Raw genomic sequence first — 13603 nt, forward strand, 5'->3', positions numbered from 1 at the left:
TTCACATCTGAGAGAGACGCTTACACGCGTTTTCTGTTCATACGTCCACTCTCTGAATCAAACTCTGAGAAATGATCGTAGGATCAAATTTAGGATGGTTTCTGCGCATCATTTTATAAATGAGGCCCCATGTCTGTCACAGTGCTAAAAGGACAAGAAAGCATGATAAAATAAATAGCCTATACAACTTGTACAGGTGCATCTCAATAAATTAGAATGTCGTGAAAAAGTAAATTTTTTAAGTTATTTCAAAAAGTAAAACCTTTCAAAAGTTTTTTTGTTTTAATTTTGATGATTAGAGCTTACAGCTCATGAAAGTCAAAAATCAGTATCTCAAAATATTAGAATATTTACATTTGAGTTTCAATTAATGACCATCAGTATAAATTACGAGTATCTCTTGTTCTTTGAAACCACAATAATGGAGAGGACTGCTGACTTGGCAATGATCCAGAGGACGAACATTGACGCCCTCCACAAAGAGGGTAAGTCACAGAGGATCATTACTGAAAGGTGTGGCTGTTTACAGAGTGCTGTATCAAAGCATATTAAGTGCAAAGTTGACTGGAAGGAAGAAACTGGGTAGGAAAAGGTGCACAAGCAACAGGGATGACCACAAGCTTGAGAATACTGTCAAGCAAAGCTGATTCAAACACTTGTGAGAGCTTCACAAGCAGTAGACTGAAGCTGGAGTCAGTGCATCAAGAGTCACCACGCTCAGACGTCTTCAGGAAAAGGGCTACCAAGCCACTTCTGAACCAGAGACAACGTCAGAAGCGTCTTACCTGGGTTGTGGAGAAAAAGAACTGGACTGTTGCTCAGTGGTCCAAAGTCCTCTTTTCAGATGAAAGTAAATTTTGCATTTCATTTGGAAATCAAGGTCCCAGAGTCTTTAGGAAGAGTGGAGAGGCACAGAATCCATGTTGCTTGAAGTCAAGTGTGAAGTTTCCACAGTCAGTGATGATTTGGGCTGCAATGTCATCTGCTGGTGTTGGTCCATTGTGTTTTCTGAAGTCCACAGTCAACGCAGCCATCTACCAGGAAATTTTAGAGCACTTCATGCTTCCTTCTGCTGACACGCTTTATGGAGATGCTGATTTCATTTTCCAGCAGAACTTGGCACCTGCCCACACTGCCAAAGGTACCAAAAGCTGGTTCAATGACCATGGTGTTACTGTGCTTGATTGGCCAGCAAACTCGCCTGACCTGAACCCCATAGAGAATCTATGGGGTATTGTCCAGAGGAATATGAGAGACACCAGACCCAACAATGCAGATGACCTGAAGGCCGCTATCAAAGCAACCTGGGCCTCCATACCACCTCAGCAGTGCCACAAACTGATCAACTCCATGCCACAGTGAATGAACATACTTTCCAGAAGGCCAACAATTCACTAAAAATGTTTTTTTATTGGTCTTATGAAGTATTCTAATTTGTTGAGATAGTGAATTGGTGGGGTTTTGTTAAATGTGAGCCTAAATCATCCAACTTCAGTCTGTGTGCAAGATTCAAGATTTCAAGATTTTCTTATTCGTCACATACACAATTATACAGAATATAACCAGCAGTGAAATGTAAGTAATTTATTTAATACACAAGTTTCACAATTTGAGTTGAATTACTGAAATAAATGAACTTTTCCACGACATTCTAATTTATTGAGATGCATCTGTATATGCTACATACCAAAGGAGGGAGGGGAAGATTTTCAGTAAATAACCTATATTTTGTCTATATTACACAAAGCTATTATATTACTTAAAATAAATTGAATACAGTATTGGAAATGGTGATGTAAATAAAGAAAATAGAGAATTTTAGTTTTTGGTTGACATACTCCTTTATATTTTGTAGCTTATTAAATATAAGTTCTATATCATTTTGATCTTGAATACCTGCCGATTTAACATTTCCTTTATGAAAGTCTTTTGGGGAGAACAAAGAAAATGATAGATCAATATTTTATGCTGCCTTCTTTTTTCATATTGTGCCCTTCGCTACTATCTTTGTAAATTGGTGTGAATATTTTGCATTTTCAGCTTGACGCAAAAGAAATATCTATAACAAGCTAAGCATTGTTGAGATGTATTTTCTGTAATCAGCCTGCACATTGATAGAATAAGATATGAAATGTTCTACATTCTCTGTGTAGGTTTGAGTTTATTGTTTCTGAACATCCAGCATTCTCACACTGCACCAGAGTGCATTCATCTCCTTGAACTTCTTTGATTTGTTCTGGTCCTCTTTCTGACTCAGAGGTAAACAAGGTCCTTTATCACTTCTGAGAAAAAAAAGTGTTTTACTTTACTTTCCACAAACTAACTGATATGAGTTCCTCTCTTCTCACACTAGGGGACTGAAGATTTTACGATTAAAGAAAAAACAACAGCAAACACTGCAACTCCAAGTGAACAGAAAAACCGCAGTGCTGATGTGCTGTGAGTGTGTACTCTTCTGACTATTATTTTCTAATTAAGGATTTGTAACATGTCATAACTCTCACTTAGAAGATATTAACATATCTATACACAGGTACATCCGTATATTGATATAAAAATATATTTCGTTTTATGGCATTTCAGCTATTTCATCTGTTGAGAATTTAATAATGCAAATATTGTTAGTGAAGGTTATTTTAAAGTGTTACCATATATCGTAACAGTTAAAAAAAATCACTGTGTTATTTCAAATTGTTACAGAAGCAGACTCCACACACGGGATACAAAAACAGGTAAGGTTTATTTTAAGGCAGATGAGCAGAGACAGAATAATGTACTGTTGAAGGCAGATGCAAGGATGGAATATGATGCGATGGGATTTCTCACAGAACCGTGGTGTATTCCGACAGGAGCTCGTAGACAGATGGGAACCACACACCTCAATGCTTCGGGGGAAGCTTCCAGGAAGGACTGACTGGGGTCCAGGACACGGATGGAGACAACACTCGGAGGAGACACAAGAGGTAAGTTCACAGGTATGTATATCACAGGTAAATCACAGAGATAACATTTAGGAGTCCACTACGTACGAACGAGACCGGACATTTGGCTGTTGTGAGGTATGTGATTATATGGGGTGTCTTGATGAGGTGCAGGTGTGCTGATTAGTATTCCGATGAGGGTGCTCGTTGTGATTGGCTGGATGGGGAGCCTGGCCGATCTGTGACACAAATAACACTGTATAGATTTTAGAACATAATCTTGTATCTTGTGTTATGGATTGTGGTGGACATTACCTCAGGGGATTTTGGTATTAATATTACTGTAATAATGTATTTTTCTTTGTTGCTTGGCTGTCTTGTATATTTTAGTGCACTATGAAAAAATGGAAAATGTACTCAGCCAGGAAAATCCATTAATTTTATGGACACTTCTGGTACCCGTAAAACACAATGTAATAAAGTGCAAAATTACAGGTACAAATAATCTGTAAAAAAAAAAAACAGAGAAAATTCCTTTATTTCAATACACCACATTGTGCCCTATTTTTTTGTTTTTGCTTTTGTTTTTTTACACAGTGTGGATTTTTTTCCTTAACAGAAGCTTTAAGATAAAATGAAAAATAAAATTATTCAATAATTTTAGCTCAAATCAGAATTGACACATTTGAATAGCTAATGTGATAAGCAACATATTGTACAATCACCTGGTCATTATTTCAAACTATAGTAAACCCCCTCAAAGTGGTCACGCTGTTGTTTATTTCTTAATAATCTGTTTATTGTGATAAAAGTAACCCCTAAATGCAGGCCTAATCTTAAATTGTAAACCGGCATCATTCTACATGTTTCACCTAAATACACAGTTAAATATGATGTGTGTGTGTTTTTTTAGGTGAGAGATTTTAAGGGAATAATGGCCTGTGTTGCACACCAAAGTGCCAAAATCGGTAGCTTAGTTTAGCTGTTGATAGAACTCAACTGTCATCAGTCTCTTGAATGTCAGATCGATACTGGGAGTAATTATTGACTGGCTCAGTTGAAAGAACTGATTTGCTTGCAGACACTTGCCTCTGACACCATTTTCTAGAAGATATATTGTTTTAAAAATCACCATAAACCATAAAGAAAAAAATGTCTTGTGTTTTCAATACTGAATACTAGTATTTTTCTGTGCCTAGAAGTCCTCACTGTCAAATTCTCCAAAGCTAACAAATAAGTCCTGTTCTCCATTTCTGTCTCTTTCAGCTTTAGGTATAAAAAAGATGTTAGGCTATTGCTCAGAAATACTGAAAAGTAGTTACTTTTTAATTTAGGACAATTTAGGACACTACAAGCAAAACCATTTTTTTTATGCACTGGTCAGTTTTGAGATTTGGTGTCTGTTACAGAAAGAAAAATTAAGATGTATTATCTATTTTTCAAGCTTGTGTACTTTTGCCTGAAATTTGAATTTTTTTGCACACATTGTGGCGGCCAATTACATTTATTCATTTAGCAGACACTTTTATTCAAAGTATCTTACTAATGAGGAACATCACAATCAATTTATCATAAGAAGCAACAAAATGTGCAGTACACAATGCCAAGTTTCAAGTACAAACTAGATAAATACACAATTGGCCAATGCAATGAAATGCAGAAAAGTAGCAGATGTCAAACAGAAAATTTTTAAATGCAAATAAAAGGTCACTGCCCAAATAAACAATTCCAAACATAATTTCCCGAGTGGCGTTTGACTTTTGCTCAGTGCTGTAAATTAAAACCACATTAACCCAAAAGTCTGATGAGGTTAAGAATGTTTTTCTGCAGATTTCTCTACGATGCACCTGAAGAAACTGCCAAAGACTGCCAGAGACTGCCAAACTGAGGACTAATTAAAACGCTAGAGTGAGAGCAAGAGTGCTGCTAAGAAAAGGCAAATGGTGATAATTACACACCCCCATACACACACAACACACACACACACAAACATGACTCGATTTATTACTCCAACAACAGTCCTCTGGGAGCAAGGCTGACGTTGCCATGGCTACAAAGCTAATTAGTGAATAAAGCTGTAGGTGCTGGTGTTGCTTGCTGGAGAGTAAAATGATACACAGTTAGATGGTTGTAGTACTACCAGCAAGTGTATTTAACAGCTTTAATTATGTGTGCAGGCTGACACTCATGCTTTCGGTGACATGGTCATTGTGCCATACCGATCTTTTGTGGATATAAGAGGGCAGCTAGATTGACTTGATGATAGAGCCGCCCTTTAGCCTGTTGTGACCGAGTTACTTGCTCTCTCAGACAGCCACATAATAATGTGTCTCAATAGAGAGAGGGTCATTAGGGTTGCTGAAATGACCTAGTAACACAGAGTGACACGCCTCTGGATCTAGTGCATGTGTGACCCAAGGATAATGTGAAAAAGTCTCAGCATTACACGCCAATATATCAAGTTTAGTTTCAGGCCAAGAAGCTTGTTTTTCAGTGCAAAACCTGTTTTGCAGGCACCATCACGAATCACACACACAGGGTTTCGAATATTAACAATGCAGATCCTGTGTCATCATTTTTTTTTCTTCTTTTCTTTCATTGGCAGTGTAGTAGACTATTATACTACCATTTAAATGTTTTATAGAGAATTAAAAACATAGAATGTAAGGAATAACCTTGAGTCCGTTTATTAATCACCTGGGAAATATTGTTCAAAACTGCTGTAGTCCCTCTATGAGATATATAAAATGATAGTGGAGAATAATTTTTGGAGAATAATAATTTTTTAATTATTAAAAAACAGATTTTGTATTATACATAATCCGGCTCAAACCTATTCATTACACAATGCAACCCTTACCATATCTCATCACTTGACTGATATTTCTTTGTTTTTTAACCAGCCTTTTTAAATTATTTCCCACTTCATAATAATAATAATAACAACAACATAAAAAACGCAATGATGCAGTTTAGCTGCTTAGTTTATTCTATATTTTAGGTGGTACAGTTTTCAATACTGTTTTTGATTCGACAGGACAGCGCATTTAATCGCAGAATGATGTGTCTTTCAAGCCTGGCGTTTGTCATGTTTCTTGAGCGTTTGTACCTTGAACTCTCAGTTTGATTCGACCACATGGCAGGTTGATTAAATGTGGAAAGGCCCTTAAAATCAAACAAACTGTTGATCCGGTTTTGCTGTAACACTTCCAGCAGTGTAATAAGTTAAAATTACATGTGGAACACAATCACTTTTCTCACAGTGTGTGTTCAAATTATAACAACTCTACTGGCCAATTGGCTAGGTTTTCTCCTGTGTAGGGCAGAATTCAGACACCCCCTCAAAGTTTCAATAATAACAGACATTATCCTGAAAGTGGAGGAAGGAAACCTGAAGTGACTGCCAATCAGTTCAGGTGCGAGAACAGATAAAGCAGTTTCTCAATTAGTAGAACACACACATCAAACTGAGCTAGATGATTTGGTTAGTCAGGTTTTCACTTTACTACAACGTATATAAACCTACAAATTTGAGATGGTCCTCACTGCAGAACACAAGATCCAGGGGGCGAGGATGGATCCAGATCCAACTCCTCCCACCTTACATATACCTATAGCCATCTCCACCCCCTGACCCTAAACCCACCCAACCCCGCCCCCTGGATCTTTATTCTGCAGTGAGGGGCTACTGACAACTCTGTGTACCATATTCAAATGATTTTACTATTATTACATACATCAGCAGCAAGTGTGTTAGGTTATCATGGCAACCAGATTGCACATTGATTACTTGTAAGGGCTGGGCTATGTTTATTTTTTGTGTGCTAAACTTAGCAAACTGAAAATAATGCACTTTACTCGTCAACACAGTCTCGGAGTATGCTTTTATTAAACAAATCGAGCAGTGAATTATTCACCCGCTGCTTTGAAGCAAATGTGTTTTAGTTAACACACTGGCAGGATGCACAAACACTTTACATTTAGTAGATTTTACTGAAAAAAGACAATTAAATGAGACTTGCGCAAATGAGACAGTATTATACATTGTGTTTACAAAAAAAAAAAACCCTATGCATATTTACTTTTGAGTTGGAAATAAAGGCAAGATACGTCCCTGACACACACACACACACACAACATGGTTTCTTGGTTAAAGGTAAATGGAATGGATTTTTTTAATGATGCATTGTGCCCTAATTAGCAAAGCATAATTTCAGAAAAGATATTTCTAATTATTTAATGCATTTATAATACTAGACTTCACCTTGACTGGACATTTATTAAAAAACTTTGTCAACACTAGAGGATTCCTAATACAGCTGCTGCGAGAGTGACTTTGACATCCCTCTTTTGGTCAACAGTCAATAGAAAGTCAAGTGTTTTTATAATATTATCTCTGGAGTCCTGAGCACCTTATGCCATTTATTCTGCTCTTACTTCTGTATTGTAAAACTAGATTTGTGAAAAAAGATCCATATGTAATGAAGCGCACATGCAAAGTGGTGGTGCAAGGTTGTCACAACCATTCAGAGTGAGCACAAAAACAGCAAACACATAATTATTTAAAGTGCATTTAGATTTGAATGTAAGCAAAACTGGTGAAGTCTGTTTGGGTGAGTTGTTTAGTTTATTTGTCCACCAAAAACGATTTCTAAAGATTTCATTGACAGAGTATCAGCCATTCACAGGCTTACTGTCACATTACTTTTCACCTGTATTTAGAAATGTGTGTATAAATATTAATTAAATATAACTATCTGTCAATTATTTTCTCATCTCATTTTTGAAAAAGTGCCCCACTGCACATGCTACACACTCTTACTGGATTATTGTTATAAGATGACATACAAATTTAAAAGCCTTGGAAATAATGTGAGATTATAATAAAGCCATTTGAACTGAACTATGGTGGGAATGGAATCCAGGCAAGAGAGATAGAGAAAAACATGAGAGAGGGGTAGGAGTGACAGATAAAAAGAGACAAATGTTCCTCTAAAGGTCTGATTTACACACTAACGAAAAGATGGAAGTCGCTGGGTGATTGCAATTTTGATGAGGCTCTTGAGGAGAGTAGATCCAGAAGACTGAAAGCCTCCCGGCTATCTAAAGCCTGCTCCACAACCTTTCACTCTCTCTTTTACACATGTCAGTAACATAACCTTAATGTACCTTGCCTGAACTGCCATCTTGAACTGAACACAATTTGAAGACAGAACTTTCATGAAGTTAGATATAATGGTCATAATGTTACACAAATATTAAAATGTGCTTTTGTACTCGATTTTCTAAGATACAACATCCCTTTATTTCACAAGTATAAACAATTTTGTTCTCATTTTTTAAGAATGGTTTAATTCAATAAATTAATTGAAATGCTTTCTGCATTAAAAGGTTACCCCCTCCCCCAAATAGAATTCACCTGTAATTTTTACAGTATACAAGTAATATTGTTATACTACTACAAATATTGCAAATATTTTAGACATATTTTTTCTTGCCGTATTATATTACATAAACTGTCAATGTAATATAACACTACTAATATTATTGCACTTCCATTTTAAAAATGTATAATTCTGGGATAGCTCTGCGTAAGATTGCACTTGCCATCTGTTCATCGCTGTACTGAGTCCAATGCAGTTTGCTATTTTATTCTCAGATATTTATGTATTTTCCATTTTTAGAAAAAACATTTGCTACACTGAATGAGATTTCTTTCTTCAGTATTTTAGAGGCAGTTTTTGCTGCCGTTTTTATGTGATGCAGTAGCAATATAATGCTGTTTCCTGAAGCATTCTGACCCTAGGCATTCTGCACATCGCTTGCCTCCAAAAACTACAGAAACATTTTTTTGTATCCTCAACAAACACTGCAGAATTCATACCAATCAGAAATGTGTCTCATGACTGGAATTGTTTGACAACTTGATTAAAAAATTCCTTGAGACAATAACGCAGGATATACTTTGCTCAATCATACATAAGCTCTCTGGGAAAAGGTGGTTTGAGGTTTTGTGGTTTGTTTGTTCACGGGCAAAGCATTTTGAGTTAAATGAACTGCAAGGTTGTGTGTCTTTACCATAGGGAAAAAAGCAAGTTGGTCATTACAGCAATTGTTTTCACACGTGTAAAGAGGCTTTTCACAGAAGGAATATGGCTGCTTTGTTTCAGAATGATGATTACAATATAAATGAGGATTATTTCAATGTTTGCGTCTTTTTTCATACCCACTTGAGGAAAGAATCTCTCTGTCTCGCTCTTTTAATTCTCTGTTGGCCTTAATGACCCGCTGCAGATGCTGTGTGTAGTGGCCTCTTGCAGAGAAACTGACTGAAATGAGGCATGATATTGAATTTCAAATCAAACTCTTCTATTTGCAGCATAAACACAGTGGGTGCTTTGACTATCTGTGCCACTCATCTTTCATTCATAAAGTCACATTCAGTATTAATAACAAAGGTGAAATTCTTTTCCATTGTGTGCTGATCTTAATCGATTTCAGAACAGTTCGGGTCAGTAAGCCACGATTTAGGCTGCGGGAATTTGTTTGAAAAAAGTCTTTTTCATGCATGACTTCACTGGCTGCATAACTACATATTTATATTTTTATAGGTCAGTGGTATCAGGTTATGTTTTAGTGTCCCTGGATTTCCCCTTAGAATGCAACACATCACCTTTTAGTTTTACAGATTTCCTATAAGCTCATTCAAACATTGATATGTGACATTAGTTTTTCTCAAGAACTGACAAAAGCTGTTTGAAATGTATTGACTTTACATAAGAATGTTTGGTGAGTGTGGCCATCATCATTCGGCAGATTTCTTCTCTGTCTCCATTTTCAGAAGAGTCTCTTACATGAAATTGCTAGTGCAGAATCTGGCTCTTTCCTCTCTTTCCTGATTTGAAACCACATCTTCATTTGTAATGAGCGGTTTGGGACTACAGCTGCAGAAAGAAATCATACTGCCACTATGTATCTTTATTTTATCATTTATTTTTATGTTTTGTGAAGGAATGTGACAAGCAAATCACATTTAATGAATGAATGATTGAACGAAAGACATTAATGAAAGATTGATTCTGTTTCTGTCTCTTGCCCTGTTTCCTTTCATGAGTCTGTCTATGATTCATGTGGCATTTTAACTTCTCATTATTCATCTACCTTTTCTCCACTTATTAATTTCATCTGCTGTTCCTGCATGTCCGAGAGGTCTGTGCATGAGAGCTGGAGATTGTACAAGCTAATTGGAAGCACTACTACAGACTGCAGTGTACTGCTGCACTAATGACAGATCAGAATTGAAATATCATTGTTTCATTAAGATCATAACATTTTCATAACATCTTTCTCAAAATTGGTGTTTGTTTTGTTGCATCAAAATCAAGTGCTTGCCTGTTCTTACTGTAGGTGGCTTAACTTACCGCCTTGGCACAGTTACACACACACCCACACACACACACACTTACTTAGCGATGTTTTTATATATGGCTTATAAATATTTTGAGCTAACCCTAACAGATTTTTTTCCATCGTTCACACTTATATATGTTTTTTACATACTGCCATTTAAAAGTTTGGGATCAGTAAGATTTTTAATGTTTTATAAAGAAGTTTCTTATGGTCATCAAGGCTGTATCTATTTGATCAAAAATACAGTAAAAAATGTAATTTTGTGAAATTTTATTGTAATTTGAAATAACATTTTTCTATCTTAATATATAGTAGTCAACATTTGAAGTGAATCAAAAAAGTTCATCAAAGTTGTCCTAAGACAAGAACGCATTTTGGTTTTAGGTTTTAGGACAACTTTGATGAAAGGTTTTGATCCATTTCAAATGTAAATTTTTGCCCTTTAAAATGTAATTTATTCCTGTGAAACAGCATATTACTCTAATATGCTGATTTATAATCGATGTTGGAAACAGTTGTGCTGTTTAATATTTTTTGGGACCTGTGATGCTTTACACAGGATTCTTTGATAATTAAAAATTTAAAAAGAACAGTGTTTATTCAAAATAGAAAATTTGTGTTACAATATATGCTATTATAAAGTTTGGGGTCAGTAATTGTTTTTCTTTATTGATACTTTTATTCAGCAAGGATGTGTAATATTTGTGTAAAGACTTGTATTATTAGAAAACATTTCTATTTTTAATAAATGCTGTTATTTTTATTAATCAAAGAAAAAAGTATCACAGGTTCCAAAAAAAACAAAAAACATATATATTATATATATATATATATATAGAGAGAGAGAGAGTTTCAACACTGATAATAAATCAGCATATTATAATGATTTCTGAAGGATCATGTTGTACTGAAGACTCAAAGATTCAGTGCTGCGTCACAGAAATAAATTATATTTTAAAGTATATTAAAACAGGAAACCAATATTAGATATTGCAATGATATTTCACAATATTACTGTTTTTCGTCTGTATTTTTGATCAAATAAATACAGCCTTGATGAACATAAGAGACTTCATTAAAACACACACGCACACACACACACACACACACAAACACATAGGCTAGGTTATATACATTCTTACAAACATTCCTTGCAAAAAGGGAATTGTTGAGAAAGGTAAATTATTAATAATTTAAATTATTAAAAATTAATAGTCCCCAGACACTGTTTTGTTTAGGCAATTTGAATTTGTTGGGTCAATAAATGCAAAATGTGTTATTTAGCCATTAAATTCTTATCAAATCCACTAAAAACATTTTGTTCATAAAGTGATCAATTAGGAATTCTAGTATATCGTTTAAATCAAAGATATCCTGTGCAATAATTGTAAGAGTCATGAAGAGTCACAACGTGATTAAAGTCAGCAAACAACAAAACAATAATCTTTAAGCAGTTTCTTCAAAGAAATGTACGTATGCTGCAATGCATGCTGGGAGCTTCTTTGACAAATTAGTAACATTCAACATGAAATAGTTTATTCAAACAAATCTGTTAGGCTAGTTTGGGAGTATATTGTTCATCTGACATATTTTCATGAGGATTCTAAATAGTTCAAAGATTAATTTAGTGTCTGGAAAGCATTAGTATAAAATGTAATTGTTTTTATATACAGTGCACTGTCATGTTACTACACACAGCTGTGAGTTCTGGCCGGTTGGCAGGGCCATTGGGTTTTGTTAGGGGTCTCGGTAGGTCAGGCCAGATTGAGGTTGCAGTGCGACTCAAAGCCTTTGTTCTGAGAAGATGAAACACTTCCTGAGCCAGGTGACACTAAGAGCAGCATCTTTTTATCAATATTTTTTTCTCTTTTTTCAATTTGTTTTGAAGAGCTTTTGAATACTCTCACAAGGCTGAAGAATTTCCGAGTGAAAGGATGACATGGAAAGCAAAGCAACAGAAATGGCTTCATCTCAGCACAGGTCCACTCTCTCACTCTCACATATAAAAAATAAGTTGCTGGAAAATTGCTTAAAATTAGGGTCATAGGTATTCCCATGAGTCTGATATCTCCCTTTAGTTTACTGTACCATGTGAGTGACCATGTACAACCTTTTTGGTCTGTGATGAAAACGTCATGTTGTATTATATTTCTGAGCCAAAGAATAAAAGAAACAAAGCACATCCTCCTCTTGAGATTTAATATTTCTTACAAATTTGAAAACATCTATAATAAAACATGTTATTAAATGTACTGATAAGAGACAGACAGTGCCCAAAATAAATATTCATCAGATTTTATGATATTGATTGTTCGCTTTTTAAACTTAATTTCTGAGCTGCCTATAAATTACATTTAATGATCATATTCTCATTGTTTCCTTGCTTGTTCATGAAGGCTGTTTTGAATAGACCAGCAAAAAAAATATCAGCTTAATAACTCGATGCAATGATTATACAACACGATCAGTTTTACACAACAGGATCTAAGGATGAGATTTCAGCTGCTACCGTCTTAATGCCAAATTCCTGTTTGTGCATTTTACCGTGAGAAACCTGTGCCTATTCATCACATAATGCAATCCGGCATGAAGTAGGTTAGAAATAGGGAGGAGCTGAGACATAAATCATTCTACCTCTGGAAGGAATGACCTTGTTGTCCTGTTAACAATTCAACCAGTAAAAAATATCTTATTACATGACCTCAGAATATTTCACCTCTAAATGTACTTCATGAAGACAAATTATCAAAGTGTTAAAAATTATATTTATGAGAAATTCCAAAACGGTTTTATATGGTCAGAATCAGTTACCTTAACCTGGATATGTCAACTCTGAAAAGTATTGCAGAGATTTTAGATATATGAATCTAAAATCTAATGCTTTGTGTGTAATCTTTAACTCTTGAATGCATAAAGAAGATTAGATCTTTGACTGAAATAACATTTTTCATGCTTTATAAGGCTGGAAATTAGTTTTGTAGATAAATATGAATTAAGCATATGGACTGAAGGAGTGAAGGAAAAGCAGACAAGAACTAGCGTGGACCTCAATTCACTAGGCTGCTATTAAAAGCATCCCAGGTGGCACCTCATGAGAGAATGCCAATAGTGTGCAGAGCTGTGATCTAAGGAAAGTTGGCTACTTTGACAAATCTAGAGTATAGGAGATTTTCATATAAAAGCCGTAGACAGAAAGGTGCAAAGAGAATGTTCTTATCCTGTCTGCAAGGATTGTAGCTACGTAATTTGCAAAAGTTGTCAGCAAATTGACA

Source organism: Barbus barbus (genome assembly GCF_936440315.1).
Source record: "Barbus barbus genome assembly, chromosome: 20".
Taxonomy (NCBI): Eukaryota; Metazoa; Chordata; class Actinopteri; order Cypriniformes; family Cyprinidae; genus Barbus; species Barbus barbus.